The sequence below is a fragment of the Pleurodeles waltl genome, chromosome 4_2 (assembly GCF_031143425.1).
Source record: "Pleurodeles waltl isolate 20211129_DDA chromosome 4_2, aPleWal1.hap1.20221129, whole genome shotgun sequence".
In the NCBI taxonomy this organism is placed as follows: domain Eukaryota; kingdom Metazoa; phylum Chordata; class Amphibia; order Caudata; family Salamandridae; genus Pleurodeles; species Pleurodeles waltl.
The window spans coordinates 203,142,015-203,159,427 of NC_090443.1; positions in this window are offsets into that span (position 1 = coordinate 203,142,015).

Sequence of the window (17,413 nt, forward strand, 5' to 3'; positions counted from 1 at the left end):
AATGGGCAGGCTGAGAAGTTTCTTTCCTGAATCTTTTCCTGGGGGAGTCCCTGGATCAGATTGAGAACCATTAGCTACTTTTTCACCAGATTGGGCACTTATGGCCTTATCCTGTACTCTAAGCATGTTAATTAACAGTTCTAAGGAAGGATTCTTCCCTACACTCAAACCTCTCTCTATGCAGAGACTCCTTGCTCCTTTCCAGCTAAGGTGATCATATGCAAGTTTGGACAGTTCAACATTTTGGCCTGTGCCAGACATTTTTAGAGAGAATTAAAGTGATAGAAAAAGTGATGAAAGTTTTCAGAACTTTTTGGAAAGACAGAAAAAACTTTTTAAGAACTTTTTGAAAGTTTTAGAAGTACTTTTCAGCACTTAGAAAAGAGTGAAAAGAGGAAATGCAAAACTTTTTGGCTATGTGTATATACACTGACCTTGTTTTGTATATTTTTCTCTTATGAAAAGTACAATGACAAGAGTGGTAAGTAGTCTCAAGCACTTATCCCACCACTGCACAACCAATGTAGGAGGCTGGACTGGCTTGTAGTGAGTACCAAGGGGTACTTGCACCTTGCACCAGGCCCAGTTATCCCTTATTAGTGTATAGGGTGTCTAGCAGCTTAGGCTGATAGATAATGGTAGCTTAGCAGAGCAGCTTAGGCTGAACTAGGAGACGTGTGAAGCTACTACAGTACCACTTAGTGTCATATGCACAATATCATAAGAAAACACAATACACAGTTATACTAAAAATAAAGGTACTTTATTTTTATGACAATATGCCAAAGTATCTTAGAGTGTACCCTCAGTGAGAGGATAGGAAATATACACAAGATATATATACACAATAGCAAAAATATGCAGTATAGTCTTAGAAAACAGTGCAAACAATGTATAGTTACAATAGGATGCAATGGGGAAACATAGGGATAGGGGCAACACAAACCATATACTCCAAAAGTGGAATGCGAACCACGAATGGACCCCAAACCTATGCGACCTTGTAGAGGGTCGCTGGGACTATTAGAAAATAGTGAGAGTTAGAAAAATAACCCTCCCCAAGACCCTGAAAAGTGAGTGCAAAGTGCACTAAAGTTCCCCTAAGGACAAAATAGTCGTGTTAGAGGAATAATGCAGGAAAGACACAAACCAGCAATGCAACAACTGTGGATTTCCAATCTAGGGTACCTGTGGAACAAGTGGACCAAGTCCAAAAGTCACAAGCAAGTCGGAGATGGGCAGATGCCCAGGAAATGCCAGCTGCGGGTGCAAAGAAGCTTCGACTGGACAGAAGAAGCTGAGGTTTCTGCAGGAACGAAAAGGGCTAGAGACTTCCCCTTTGGTGGACGGATCTCTCTCGCTTTGGAGAGTCGTGCGGAAGTGTTTTCCCGCCGGAAGGACGCCAACAAGCCTTGCTACACGCAAATCGTGCGTTTGGCGTTTTTGGACGCTGCTGGGGCCCAGGAGGGACCAGGAGGTCGCAAATTGGACCTGCAGAGAGAGGGGATGTCGAGCAAGACAAAGAGCCCTCACTGAAGCAGGTAGCACCCAGAGAAGTGCCAGAAACAGGCACTACAAGGATGCATGAAACGGCGCTCGCCGAAGTTGCTCAAAGGAGTCCCACGTCGCCGGAGACCAACTTAGAAAGTCGTGCAATGCAGGTTAGAGTGCCGTGGACCCAGGCTTGGCTGTGCACGAAGGATTTCCGCCGGAAGTGCACAGGGGCCGGAGTAGCTGCAAAGTCGCGGTTCCCAGCAATGCAGCCCAGCGAGGTGAGGCAAGGACTTACCTCCACCAAACTTGGGCTGAAGAGTCACTGGACTGTGGGGGTCACTTGGACAGCATCGCTGGATTCGAGGGACCTCGCTCGTCGTGCTGAGAGGAGACCCAAGGGACCGGTAATGCAGCTTTTTGGTGCCTGCGGTTGAGGGGGAAGATTCCGTCGACCCACGGGAGATTTCTTCGGAGCTTCTGGTGCAGAGAGGAGGCAGACTACCCCCACAGCATGCACAAGCAGGAAAACAGTCGAGAAGGCGGCAGGATCAGCGTTACAGAGTTGCAGTAGTCGTCTTTGCTACTATGTTGCAGGTTTGCAGGCTTCCAGCACGATCAGCGGTCGATTCCTTATCAGAAGGTGAAGAGGGAGATGCAGAGTAACTCGGCTGAGCTCATGCATTCGTTATCTGAAGTTTCCCCAGAGACAGAGACCCTAAATAGCCAGAAAAGAGGGTTTGGCTACTTAGGAGAGAGGATAGGCTACTAACACCTGAAGGAGCCTATCACAAGGAGTCTCTGACGTCACCTGGTGGCACTGGCCACTCAGAGCAGTCCAGTGTGCCAGCAGCACCTCTGTTTCCAAGATGGCAGAGGTCTGGAGCACACTGGAGGAGCTCTGGACACCTCCCAGGGGAGGTGCAGGTCAGGGGAGTGGTCACTCCCCTTTCCTTTGTCCAGTTTCGCGCCAGAGCAGGGGCTAAGGGGTCCCTGAACCGGTGTAGACTGGCTTATGCAGAATTGGGCACATCTGTGCCCAACAAAGCATTTCCAGAGGCTGGGGGAGGCTACTCCTCCCCTGCCTTCACACCATTTTCCAAAGGGAGAGGGTGTCACACCCTCTCTCAGAGGAAGTTCTTTGTTCTGCCATCCTGGGCCAGGCCTGGCTGGACCCCAGGAGGGCAGATGCCTGTCTGAGGGGTTGGCAGCAGCAGCAGCTGCAGTGAAACCCCAGGAAGGGCAGTTTGGCAGTACCAGGGTCTGTGCTACAGACCACTGGGATCATGGGATTGTGCCAACTATGCCAGGATGGCATAGAGGGGGCAATTCCATGATCATAGACATGTTACATGGCCATATTCGGAGTTACCATTGTGAAGCTACATATAGGTAGTGATCTATATGTAGTGCACGCGTGTAATGGTGTCCCCGCACTCACAAAGTTCAGGGAATTGGCTCTGAACAATGTGGGGGCACCTTGGCTAGTGCCAGGGTGCCCTCACACTAAGTAACTTTGCACCTAACCTTTACCAGGTAAAGGTTAGACATATAGGGGACTTATAAGTTACTTAAGTGCAGTGTAAAATGGCTGTGAAATAACGTGGACGTTATTTCACTCAGGCTGCAGTGGCAGGCCTGTGTAAGATTTGTCAGAGCTCCCTATGGGTGGCAAAAGAAATGCTGCAGCCCATAGGGATCTCCTGGAACCCCAATACCCTGGGTACCTCAGTACCATATACTAGGGAATTATAAGGGTGTTCCAGTAAGCCAATGTAAATTGGTAAAATTGGTCACTAGCCTGTTAGTGACAATTTAAAAGTAATGAGAGAGCATAACCACTGAGGTTCTGGTTAGCAGAGCCTCAGTGAGACAGTTAGGCACCACGCAGGGAACACATACATGCACACCTATGAGCACTGGGGCCCTGTGTGACAGGGTCCCAGTGACACATACATATAGGCCACAACCCTATGAGCACTGGGGTCCTGACCAGCAGGATCCCAGTGACACATAACAACCATACTGAAAACATAGGGTTTTCACTATGAGCACTGAGGCCTGGCTATCAGGATCCCAGTGAGACAGTGAAAACAGTGACAAACACCCTGACATACACTCACAAACAGGCCAAAAGTGGGGGTAACAAGGCTAGAAAGAGGCTACCTTCTCACACCCTCCCAGAGAAACTTTGGTGCAGCAGCCCTGCACTGCCTCAAAACACTTAGGACAGCAACCCTGCCCTAGTGTGGAACTTATATGACAGCAGCCCTGCCCTGCTCCAAACTCAAGAGAAACAGCAACCCTGTTCTCTCTTACAGCCATATGGACAAACATTTTGCCCAGCTATGGCTTAATTGAGACAGTGTCCCTGCCTGGCATTCTCTTCACTTGATATAGGTCAAGTGGACCAATCCCACTGTTCTAAACTAAAACATACTAATAGGAACTCTGAGAATATAACCTCACATTGTTGGTTAGCTAAAAAACTCCAAACAGGGTGGTTCACATCCCCCCAGGGAAGTAACCATACAGTGAATGATAAAGGGAGTAACCTCTATTGCAGAGCTACTCTCCACTTATCACCACTTAGACAATAACGACTCAACCGGCCAAGGTTAGCCTTATCGTCCTTAGTTTGGGGGGGAGGTTATGTGAGAATGTAGCCTCTTTCTAGCATTGTTACCCTCACTTTTGGCTTGTTTGTGAGTATATGTCAGTGTGTTCTTACTGTCTCACTGGGATCCTGCTAGCCAGGACCCCAGTGCTCATAGTTTGTGGCCTAAATGTGTATGCCTGTGCAGTGCCTAACTGTGTCACTGAGGCTCTGCTAATCAGAACCTCATTGCTTATGACCTCTCTACCTTTACATTTGTCAATATAGGCTAGTGACCACTTTTACCAATTTCAATTGGCACACTGGAACACCCTTTTAATTCCCTAGTATAAGGTACCTAGGTACGCCGGATATTCGGTTTCCAGGAGATCCCTATGGGATGCACCATTTCTTTTGCCACCCATATGGAGCTCAGACAAACATTTATACAGGACTGCCACTGCAGCCTGAGTGAACTAACGCACATGTTAATTCACAGCCATTTTCATTGCACTTGAGTAACTTAGAAGTCACCTGTATGTCTAGCCTTCACTTGCTGAAGGTTAGGTGCAAAGTTACTAAGTGTGAGGGCACCCTTGCACTTGCAAAGGTGCCCCCACATAGTTCAAGGCCATTTCCCCGGACTTTGTGAGAGCGGGGACACCATTACGCGCGTGCACTACATATAGGTCAATACCTATATGTAGCTTCACAATGGTAACTCCGAATATTGCCATGTAACATGTCTAAGATCATGGAATTGTCCCTCCATTCTAAATCTGGTATTGGGGAGCCAATTCCATGCATCCCCGTGGCTCCACTATGGACCCCGGGTACTGCCAAACCAGCTCTCTGGGGTTTTCTCTGCAGCTACCGCTTCTGCCTCCCCACAGACAGGATTCTGCCCTCCTGGGGTCTGGGCAACCCAGTCCCAGGAAGGCAGAACAAAGAATTTCCTATGAGAGAGGGTGTAACACCCTCTCCCTTCGGAAATAGGTGTTGAAGGCTGGGGAGGGGTAGCCTCTCCCAGCCTCTGGAGATGCTTTGAAGGGCATGAATGGTGCCCTCCTTGCATAAGCCAGTCTACACCGATTTAGGGAACCCCCAGTGTCTGCTCCGGTGCACAACTGGACAAAGGAAAGGGGAGTGACCACTCCCCTGTCCATCACCACCCCAGGGGTGGTGCTCAGAGCTCCTCCAGTGTGTCTCAGACCTCTGCCATCTTGGATGCAGAGGTGTGAGGGCATAATGGACACCTCTGATTGGCCAGTGCCAGCAGGTGATGTCAGAGACCCCTCATGATAGGTGCTTACCTCTCTCAGTAGCCAGTACTCCTCTGAGTGCTATTTAGGGTCTCTCCTGTGGGTTTCTCAGCAGATAACGAATGCAAGAGCTCACCATAGTTCCTCTGCACTTCTCTCTTTGACTTCTGCCAAGGATCGACCGCTGACTGCTTCAGGACGCCTGCAAAACCGCAACAAAGTAGCAAGAAGACCACCAGCAACCTTGTAGCGCATCATCCTGCCGGTTTTCTCGACTGTGGCCCTCCAGTGGCCCTTCTGTCCAAATTTGGTGGAGGAAAGTCCTTGCCTCCCCACACCAGACAGTAATCCTGTGTACTGCGTGAACTGCAGCTGCTAGGGCTTCTGTGCACTTTTGAAAGACTTTCTTTGTGCACAGCCTAGCCCAGGTCCCCAGCACTCGTCCTGCATTGCCCAACTCACTGAGTTGGACTGCGATTTTGTGGGACCCTCTTTTGTGGTGCTGAGATGGCAGCCATGCTCAGATCTTCTGAACGCCTGTTCAGGTGCTTCTGCGGGTGCTGTGTGCTTTGGCATGGGCTCTCTTTGTTGCAGGGCACCCCCTCTGACTCCTCCTCCAAGGGGCGACCTCCTGGTTGTTCCTGGGCCCTGGCAGCACCCAAAACATTCAACTGTGACTCTTGCAGCTAGCAAGGCTTGTTTGCAGTCTTTCTGCATGGAAACAACTCTGCATCCTCCAACACGCCGTGGGACATCTTCTGACCAAAGGAGAAGTTCCTGGCACCTTTTGTTGTTGTAGAATCTTTGGCTTCTTCCACCCAGAGGCAGCCCTTTTGCACCTTCATCCGGGGTTTAGTGGGCTCCTGCTCCCCCCCCCGGACACTTGCGTGACTCTTGGACTTGCTCCCCTTCCTTTGCAGGACCTCAGGTCCAGGAATCCGTCTTCAGTGCTTTGCAGTCAGTTGTTGTCTTTGCAGAATCCCCTATCTCGACTTTACTGTCTTTCTGGGGTAATAGGGTAACTTTACTCCTGCTTTTCAGGGTCTTGGGGTGGGGTATCTTGGACACCCTTAGTGTTTTCCTACACTCCTAGTGACCCTCCACACACTACACTAGGCCTGGGGTCCATTCGGGGTTCGCATTCCACTTTTGGAGCATATGGTCTGTGTTGCCCCTAGGCCTATTGTCTCCTATTGCATTCTATTGTGTTCTACAGTTTTTGCACTACTTTTCTAACTGTTTACTTACCTGATTTTGGTTTGTGTGTATATTTTGTGTATATTACTTACCTCCTAAGGGAGCATATCCTCTGAGATACTTTTGGCATATTGTCACTAAAATAATTTTTTAGTAACTTTGAGTATTGTGTTCTTGTGATATAATGCTATATGATATACGTGGTATAGTAGGAGCTTTGCATGTCTCCTAGTTCAGCCTAAACTGCTCTGCTATAGCTACCTCTATCAGCATAAGATGCTGGAACATTTCTAATCTACTAATAAGGGATAACTGGACCTGGCACAAGGTGTAAGTACCACTAGGCACCCACTATAAACCAGGCCAGCGTCCTACATAGATGTATTTTGAAAGATCTGTGGCACTATGCACATTGCTCACACGACTCTCAACTGACTCATAAAACATGCATACTCAGCTCATGCTGTCATGCACAAATGTTTTGTCAGAGTCTGACATTTACAGCAATCATGTGGAAAGAGATGTCAGTGGATGGCAGTAATGTCTCCTTACATAGTTATATACATCCAAAACAAGGATGATCTAGGACCCGAAAAACCTCACACAACACAATGTGGCTAAACCTAATATATAGCACTGGCCACCAATACCTGCACATTGTCCATCTCATTGATGCCATACAGGCTGCAACAACAGGCACATAAGTAGTCAAACTGGCACACATGGGCACATTCTATGAGGAGGGAAAGGATAGTGAAATACAGAGAAAAATGTGCACTTGATGGACTTACCTGCTCCTCCGGTGAGCCATAAAGTTGTTCATATAGGGGTAGGCCCGCATTAACTAGCCTCTCCAGCTCCTCTAGAGAGAAGGCAGTGCTGGACATGGCATGATTGCTCTCAGAGGCGGCACACAGCAGCTCAGGTCATTGAGATGTTGCTAGCAACAGTGTCAGGAGTGAAATGAGTGAATCTGCAGAACCCGATGGTCATGTCTGCCACATATGGGGTCATCACAGCCATTGGACACAGCCATTGACCTGCGACCACCACAGGCAACATTAGCCTATGACTGTGTTCGTTGCGGTTGCAACTGCCTACCACCATGATGATTTCCGCCAGCAGTTGGTGGCAGTTCCTAATGTCCAGCAAAGTAGGTCAGGCATGCGCCATTTTGGTGGACTGAAATTCTATATTGGGCTATTTAAACTGTGTCACACCTGAGTAAATTGATTTTTGACTTCACAAACAGGCTTATCCTGTCTTGTCATTTAGGTCCCACTACTCAAACACACATGTAGTATGTTTCAGTACACAGATGGTATTTAAAAGATGGTATTTAACAGTGGGGCACAGTCCACCAACTTCAACGGTCATTTTGGGAGTAGGGATATCCATCCACATTTCAAGAGGAATTGTGTTGCACATCTTTGAAATTGGTCTATATACATGTTGTGACCACATGTGTAGAAAACCATGGTGGTCACATGTGACCCTTGTACTATTTGAAGCTGTAAGATGTACTAGTTGCCATGTCTATCCATTCAGACATGCATCATGTATGTTGCTGTAGACACAGTGACTAATGTTAGTTATCATGTCTTGTTATTCATAGGTACCCAGCTAATGGGAGGATACAACACCTCCTGTCTACCTCCCTCTGCCAGACCTTCAGACAATGGAAGAAAGACACATCATCCTGCTGTACCATCTGAATAGGCAAACAATAGTGGACTTATGTTGTCAGTTGGAGCCAGATCTGATACCAGACATTAGTTATCCAACTGGCATACCACCCATTGTACAAGTCATGCCAGTATTGCACTTCCTAGGCACAGGATCCTTCCAACATACAGAGGCATTATCTGCAGCAATGTCCCAACCTATGTTCAGCAATGTTGAAACACCTGGACAGCTATATCCAGTTTCCTCAATGTGAGGATGTAGCCCATGTGAAGGCAGACCTTTATGGTTTTGCATGCCTCCCACATGTGGTGGGGGACCAATGATGGTACACATGTTGGCTTAGTCTCACCACTGGCCAATGAACAAGTATACCGCAGTAGAAAGAACTTCCATTCCATCAATGTGCAAGTTGTCTGTTTGCAGGATCTCTACATTTCACAGGTCTGTGCCTGTTATTGGGGTTCAGCCCATGATTCCCTCATGATATAGAACAGCACCATACACCAACTGATGTCACATCTGTACCTGGAGAGGGCCTGGCTGGTTGGTAAGTCACATTTGCCCTGTTTGTGTGTGTGGAGTGTCTGGTGTTAAAATCATGAACTGCGTGACTCATTGTTGCACATATGTCCCATACTTAACGGGATACTCCACACAGCCAAACCATCCTTGGTTGTTGATGCCAATAAGGAATGTCAGGTCTGCTTCAATGAGGCCCATAGAAGAACATGGCGGGTAGTGGAACGTGCTTTTGGGCTCCTGAAGGCCAGATTTAGGTGTCTTGACCAGACTGGTGGAGTCCTCCTTTACTCACCCAGAAAAGTGTGTCAGATCACTGTGGCATGCTGCATGCTCCACAACATTGCCCTCTGGGGGAATATCCCACACACCCCATTAGGGGGAGCCTGCAGAACCACTTGGTAAGCCCCCTGAGATGCCAATTGAGGATGATAATGGTGAAGAGGAAGGAGTTAACATGCAGGAAGATCTCATCAACAGCTACTTTTCATGAGTGTAATTATGTCATGTGTTGTAATGACTGTGACAGTACAATGAACTGTAGGTGTCAGAATGTGTGGAGTTGAGTGTTTTAGTAACAACTAGGGAGCTGCTACTCTGCAATGTTCAGCCAAAGGCTGCTTGAAGGGTTGGCCTTTGACATATCCCCACCTTGATGCTGCTACTTTGTTTGTGTCAGTCTCATTGTAATATAATTTCATTTCCAGATCATTGATATGTGATTTGTGCAATAGGTATGTTTTCAAGCCTATACTCCTTGTCTTGTCTTTGTACAGGTACCTTCACCAAGACATCCTCATGTGGGTATTTCAGAGTTGTGACATTGGCAGGTATGTGATGCTGTTCTGACATACGAAGTAGCCATGAATTGTTCCAGGTAAAGTAGGTCACAGATTTGGGGTATATGAGACCTGTGCCAAGGCAGCTTGCAAAGTGTTTGGGTGGAAGGTCATCAGTGCACATTGGACTTGTATAGTGTGCTGTGTTGGGCTGATTGCATTATGTGTATCCTCATGTGGGCATGAAAAATGTAGTCATCAATTTCGAGCAAGGCATTCACCCTCCATAATGGCTAAACACTTTTCTTGCATAACCTGTATGTAGCTGTAGATGTGTTTCATGTGCCTGTGCCACAACACTGACATATGTTTGTGTCATACCACCAGAAGCAGGGTCATTGTACAATGATGGGTGAATGATCAGGGATGGTTGCACTGCCATCTGTCTGTATCTTGGATTATGTGATGCTGGATAACTTTGGTTTGGTATGTTATAAGTCTCAAGCTACAGACATCAACCACTTTAATGTTTGCCTATTCTACAGGACAATGTCTAGCAAAACATTCACTTCCCTGGTCTGGGGGTGCTGTACTCTGTGATATGTACTTTGACTCAGTATGAGTCACACATTCTTATGTCACAAAGGTCCAAATATATGAACAGCCTATGTGCTGTACACTAGAAAAAATGTTTGGTTTTACCAGACACTTGTACTGATTTGTTTGTGTTGAATGGTTGTAATTCTGAGCAAGACACAGTGTACCAATGACATATCCCTCCTTGCCCAAGTAAGTCATGTTTTCATCACATGGTTCACATGGTCTTATATCTCTATTTAGCAAAATGTTGAAATTGAGCAAGCAGATAATGGGTGTGTGATGGGTGAATTTATTACAGTGCTGATGCAGTAAATTATATTTGGACAACCAAAAGGAAAAAAATAAAGTGAACAGTTCAGTCATGGTGAATGAATTCATTGGAGTAGATGCCACGCCATTGAGAGTCCAAAATACCCCTCCCATAGGAACTGATGGATAGTTCAGGTTCAGTCAAAAGAGTGAAAGTGTGACACACATAGGAGTTCCTCTAGGAAGAGGTAATTTGCTTGCAGCAGTTGTGGGTGTCTTGCATCCGTACCTCCTAGATTCTTTGCCAAATGTCCCCGCTTGCTTGGTGGTGGGGGGATCTGCCACTACAGAGGCAGTGGTGTCTGGGGCTTGTTCCTCTGGCAGGGCCTCCCTTCAAGTAGCTGGCACCGATGAAGAAGGGCCTGGCGTTGATTGGCCAATGGAAGGATAGAGTGGTGTTGTAGAGGCCTGTTCAAGGTGGCGTAAAGTCCCTCATCACCCCTGTTAAGGAGGCCATGTTGGTAGTGTATGCCTTCCACTCTTCACACATATCCCTATGGATGTCCCTCTGTAGCTGCTTGATTTTCCGGAGTTCATTCAAGATATGGCCCATCAGGCCGTGGGACTCCTCATAGATCCCCAAGATGTGGCTGATGGTGTACTGGCCAGGAGCACCCCAGTGGTCTCACCTAGCTGGCCTACATCATCCCTCACACAAACCCCACCCCCACAGCCCTGTGCCCTTGCAACAGGGTGCCCTCTCCCACTGGATCCTGGACCCTCATTGTTGGAAGTGTTGCATTGCAACTCAGGATCCCGGACTGGTGGGCACAAGATGGTGGTCAGCGTGCTCAGAACACAAGTTGGGGGGCAAATGTTTGCCTGTGATGTAGAGACAACTAGGCTGGGAGGTGTTGATGTGGCCGCAGTGAAGCTCACTGGTGGTGTCTGACCAGGTTGCCCAGATGGGCCAGAACCATACTCCACATCCAGACGTCCAGGAGTGTCTTCTTCACTGGAGCTTCATCCATGTGGGTAGTGACAGTCTCTTTTGTGGCCTCTGTGTGCCCAGTGGCAGCTCAAATTGTTGATGTGAAAAGATACAATGTTAATGGTTGTATTGTGACATCTACCTCCAACAACATAGTGTAAGCATGGACCTTGCACAGAATTATTTTTTTGACTGAAGCAGCTGCTGAGAAGTGCAGATCATCAGCCCTTGGGAGGAGGGCCTGATTTGTTATCTTGCCACCAGTGCAGGTACAACAGTGTCTAGGCAAGATAGGCAAGATATTCCTTTGGCCATTTTGAGACCTAGTTGATTGTTATGCAGGCAGACCCCGGATTCTGTTGCATATGTGATTGGAGTCCTCATGTGGTCAGTGCATTGTGAATTGTCTGCTGCCAATATCATTCTGGTGATGCATCTTGAGGCCTTTGGGATCATTGTTTTGCACACTGGGTAAGGTGTCCGCAATATTTTTGGCTTGGGTTAGCTGGTCAAGCTGGGGCTAGGTGGTCAGACACATCTCAGAGTTGAGCATGGTCTGTATTTTGGTCCCTCCCAGGTGGGTAAACTTCAATTGAGAGTTAAGACACAGGGGTATTTGATCGTGAGAACACTGGGCTTGTGTTTGGAGTTGAGGAGACAGTGCCTCCTGGTCTTGGCAGTTTTGTCACTCCCTCTACTTCATACACTTGATAAATGTCATCCCCCCAGGTAAGTACACGTCATGTGTGATTTTCCAAACATGAGTTTGGAGAAGAGGACACTGGACTGGTGGTTGGAGTGATAGTAGGAGAGCCTCCTGGGAGTTGCAGTCATGTAACGCCATGTACTACACTCACTATTAAAACAGTTTCCTCCCAGGTGAGTACACATCAATTGGGAGTTAAGACACAGGGGTTCTTGGACAAGAGAACACTATGCTGATGTTTGGATTTACAGATACAAGGTCTGGTGGAAGTTGCAGACATGTAACTCCCTGTACTACACACACTATACAAATACCATCCTCCCAGGTGAGTACATTTCAATTGAGAGTTACCAAACAAGGATATTTGGACAAGTGAACGCTGGTCTTGTGGTTGGAGGTATAGAAACAGTGTCTCCTGGGAGTTGCAGTCAGGTCACTCTCACTACCAATATGTGACAAATGTTATCCCCACAGATGAGTAAACTTCATTTGGGAATTGACAAACAGTGGTGTTTGTAGAAGAGAACATTGGGCTGGTATTTGTAGTTTTAGAAACAGGGCCTGCTGGGAGTTGCAGTCAGGTCACTGTCACGACTCCCCAATACCTATACTATGCACACTATAGAAATATCATCCTCCCAGGTGAGTACACTCCAATTGAGAGTTAAGACATAGGAGCCCATGGACATGAGAGCACTGTACTGGTGTTTGGAGTTACAGATACTGGGCCTGCTGTGAGTTGCAGTCTGTCACCCCCTGTACTATACAAACTATAAAAATGTTACCCTCCCAGGCGAGTCCACTTCAATTGAGAGTTCACCAACAGATGTATTGTAGCATGTAACCACTGCGCTAGTGTTTGTTGTTATAGGAATAGTGCCGCCTGGGAGTTGCAGTCAGGTACACTTTCTCTACTTCCCACACTTGACATATGGGATCCTCCCAGGTGAGTGAAGTTTACTTGTGATTTGACAAATGGGTACATGGGCAAGTGACCACTGGTCTGATGTTTGGAGTTGTAGAACAGTACCTGCTGGGAGTTGTAGTCATGTCAGTCCCTGTACTACACACACCATACAGATGTCATCTCCCCAAGTGAATACACTTCAAATGTGAGTTGCCAAATAGAGGTCTTTGGAGAGGTGGACACTGGGCTGGTGAGTGGAGTGTCAGTAACAGTGGCAAAAGATGAGCTGTAGAAATGTATGACATAGCATTTTGATGACATTTTTATTGTGATTTACCAGAGTCCACACCTCCAGGTACTCATGTGAAGCACTCGTGATGCAGGATGGCCCATACCTTCTCCTCCTAGGGTAAGAGATATAAAGGGGCTCTGGGAAGGCCACCACCAGTCTTCTTGGCCTGCAGCTGATGCCTGGATACTAGGGAATGGACCTTGCCCCTGAGGTCATTCCACCTCTTCCTAATTTCTTCCTTTGTGCACATGGTGCTGCTTACACCATTGACTCTGTTGATGATCATGTCCCACATTAAAACTTTCCTACTGAGAGGAGTATACTGGATGTGTGCTCCAAACAACTGTGGCTCTACTCTTATGATTTCATCCACCATGACTCTTAACACATTCTCCGAAAAAAGAGTTTTTTTTTTTTTCACCAGACATGGTGGAAAAGAATGTGTGACAGTGACTTAGTAAAAAGAGGAAGTGCAAGAGGGTGTTACTGGACAAATGTGTGTGCTGGGTGTGAAATGAGATGGTGAGAAAAAAGTTGTGCCTAATGTCTGTTCTGTGTACACAGGTCACTGGTTGCAGTGTTTTGCTTTGATAGTGCAAAGGATTTTGGTGGGTGAAGGGGTGTGTTTTATAGCGTACTTTGCAGGTGTGACCAGTGTGACAATGTGTGCCTTCTGCGTTGTTTTCAAATTCATCCAATTTTGTAGGTATGTACTACTTTGGTGACCATGGACCGCTGAGGTTCGGACTTACCATTGGCTGACTGTCATGGGGGTCTGTCATGGCGATTAAGTGCTTGTAAAATGGTCAGTGGTTGGTCACAGTGCTGATGGCGCTGGAGGTCGGACCGCCTATTTCCAGGCCTACTTGCTGCTGCTGGTCTGCCTTTTTTGGTTGGCAATTGGCAGACCTCCCTGTGTAACCCGTAATGAGGTGGTCTGAAAGATCACCAAGATGGCGATCTTTTTAGGACCGCCAACATCGTAATGAGGCTCTAAGTTTAAAGCTTATTGGCAAATATGTCCACCAGCTGTACTGACAGGGAGTTGTTTGTATTCCTGGGTACCCATTTCAGAGTTTGACAAAGGGGCTTTGACGATCAAAATGCTGCCATGCTCATAATGACTGACTATATTGTGTCCTTAATGAGCCTAGCTTTCTTCCCTTCCCCCCTCATACCATCCTGATGTGTCCAACAAGTCTGAGCCTCTTTAGGCCTTCCAGGTCCCCCAGATCTTTTCCCACTTTTTAGTTCAACCCCTCCCTTTGTATATCACCCATTCTGCCCTCTAGCACCAATCTAAATCCTTTTCCCATGCAGACAGTTCTGGAACCTCTTGTTTGCCCCATGACTTGGCGATATTCTGTTTTGCAATTCCCAGGGCTAGTTTCAACCAGATCCCTCTATACCTGGGCCACAGGACATCCCCCTGTATCTCCAACAGTAACGTCATAGGTCCTAGGGGTACCCCTAATTCCACGACCCTTGACATCACCTGACTCAATTTGGACCAATACCCTTGTACCAGAATGTGCTCTTAGTACGTCTCCAAACCTATCTAAGGCTTTATAATAGTTCCCCTTGAGATGTGTTTCCTGCATAACTACAATATCTGGGCTGTGACGTTTCAGATATTGTAGAACCAGTGTGCGTTTCACCAAGGTAACAAGGCCATTGGCGTTCCATGACCAAATGGTTAAGTTTGTGTTCATGATGTGCTGTGTTGCTTTTGATGCCCGCTCGTGGTCGGCTATCTGGTTTCCTAATGTGATTTCTCTCCCCCCACTGTGGTCAAATGTGTTGTGTCTAACTTCCATGTAATTCCCCTTCAACTTTAAGGTTAAACAGATCAACAATCTACTCACATTGAACCCGTTTAAGAAAACAGTTCCCCTAAACTCCCCAATCCCTGCTACCCTGCTGGGTGAGCCATAACATTCCCACCCCCCAATTTGCTTAGCGCCTGTTGCCCTAAACCATACATACTATATTTGGGGTGAACCTTCGCTTGCTTGATACACCATGGATATTAAAGCATGTCATCTTCAAGTCTACTTCCCCTGGAAAGTTAGAATATCCTTCCCTCCACATTCAATCACAAAACTTGTTTGTCAGTGGCCCATCCGTTTCCTTTGACTCTTGAACAGTGTGTAAATCCACAGTGTACGCTATCTCCTCCCCCGGGCTGCCGACAAGATGTCCCTCATGTACCCTATGTGTTATGCTTCATCTGTTGCTTCCTCGGTTGGGCCGGAGGGCCCTTAGTCCCCCTTTCAGCAGTTCCAGGCAGGATCTTGTCTCCAGGCAGGATCTTGTCTCCAGTTCGCCTCTTACCCGCCACTTTCCAGCCCTGGAGCCAGTCCCTTGCCTCCTCCAGTGATGCAAAGTGCCACATCTTCATTTCTGCTACCTCTCACAATCTTGCCAGAACCAGCATCATATATTTCACCTCCTTGGCATGCAGTGCCTTTTTGACGTCTTCAAAGCATTTCTATTGACGCTGCACTTGGAGGGTGAAGTCTGGATAAAGACGGATGACTACATTGTCTATTTGCAGGTCTCCATGGGACCTAGCTTCCTGTAATATTGTGTCTCTGTCTCTATGGTTCAGGATTCTGGAAATCATCATTTGTGGTGGGGCTCGTGGCTTGGGAGGTAAGCCTGGCTCCTATGTCCCCTCTCTACTGTGAAACAATTTGACAGCCTCTTTGACTGCAGCTCATTCAATACCAGATCCTCCACAAAGCGATCCATACTGGGGTCCTCCATTCCCTCTGGTTCTCCTACTACATGGATGTTATTGTGTCTGGCCCTGCCTTCCTAGTCCTGCAGCCGGGGCACCATCACCAAGCTTTGCTTTGTGAGGGACCGAACCTGCACCTCCAACCTCTTTGTGGTCGAGAGCAGGTCCTCAATATGTGTCTCTGCCACCGCCATCTTTTCGGAGATATTCACAAAATCTGCCCTCAGCAGGTTGACCTCCAGTGTCTCTGCATCCAGTTTAGGCTCAATGGGCAAGATTGAGCTTCTGAGATTCTGAATGGCCGGCATGATGGATCTGAGAGAGGGTTCGCCACTCTGTGTTAGGCCTACTTCCCGAGTCTCACCACTTGGGTCCCCGAGCTGTCCCCAGAGTCTATCTTCCCTGCATACCAGTCCAGTTTATTAGCTTGCAACAATTTGGGCTGCCTGCCCTTGACCATGACCCAGTAATACTCTCACTTGTCGCACTGTTTGCCGGACTGTCCCAGGCCTGAGGTTCACCTGTATCACCACTGAGGGCCCACTCCCTGTTCTCCCAAAGGTATTTGAAAAGTATTGGGTGGAGGGGGTGGGGGGGCGAGGGGGGAAGGCAAGAAGCACCATCCCCTGGCTGAGCTGCTCTTCTCTGTTTCCCCTGAGGTGCCACCATCCAGTATCTACACTGTGGCTCCTTCACTTAATAATGGCCCAATCCAGGAAGGAGCAGGCGGCAGAAGGTCGTACATCTCCCCCACCAAGTCCATGTGGGAAACGTTGTCCTACATGGCCTCCCCTCCCCCAGTATTTGTCCCTCTCAATCGGTCGCTCCATGGTCTCGCTTGACCTCCAGGGCTGCGGTGTGTCATTCTGTTCAGCCGCTTCAATCCCCGATGGGGTATGGGGGAGTCTCCACTCCCCGACACCCCAACTACCTGGTCTCCATCACCCACCCTGTACTCCGCCTCCAAACCTGCTGAAGGCCCTCCGATGTCTCCTCTGCCACTCCACTGCAATTGCTGCTCCAGGCACCTCTAACAGGCCGAGACCCTGCGGCTAGCTCTCCTTCTCTGTGCACTGTTCTATCCAGCAGCGAGCTGGTTTTCGTCAGTCCAACTCTGGTTGGTTGGTGAGGAAGGATAATTAAAGGATTATGGGGATTATCCGCAGGCTATGTCAGAGCTTGTTCAGTCTGTGGCCATCTTCGACCGGCAGCTGGCCTCGCCCCCCCTAACAGTTAATATTTAAAATTAAAATATTGGAAAAATGGGTTAATCATTGTTTAGAATTATTTAAATATGAGATACATATTTATGTACATGTGGTGTGTGTGTGTATGTATGGGTGTGCCAATTTTTTACTTGTCTATATCTTTGGGGCTGCCTGACGAATCTTCACA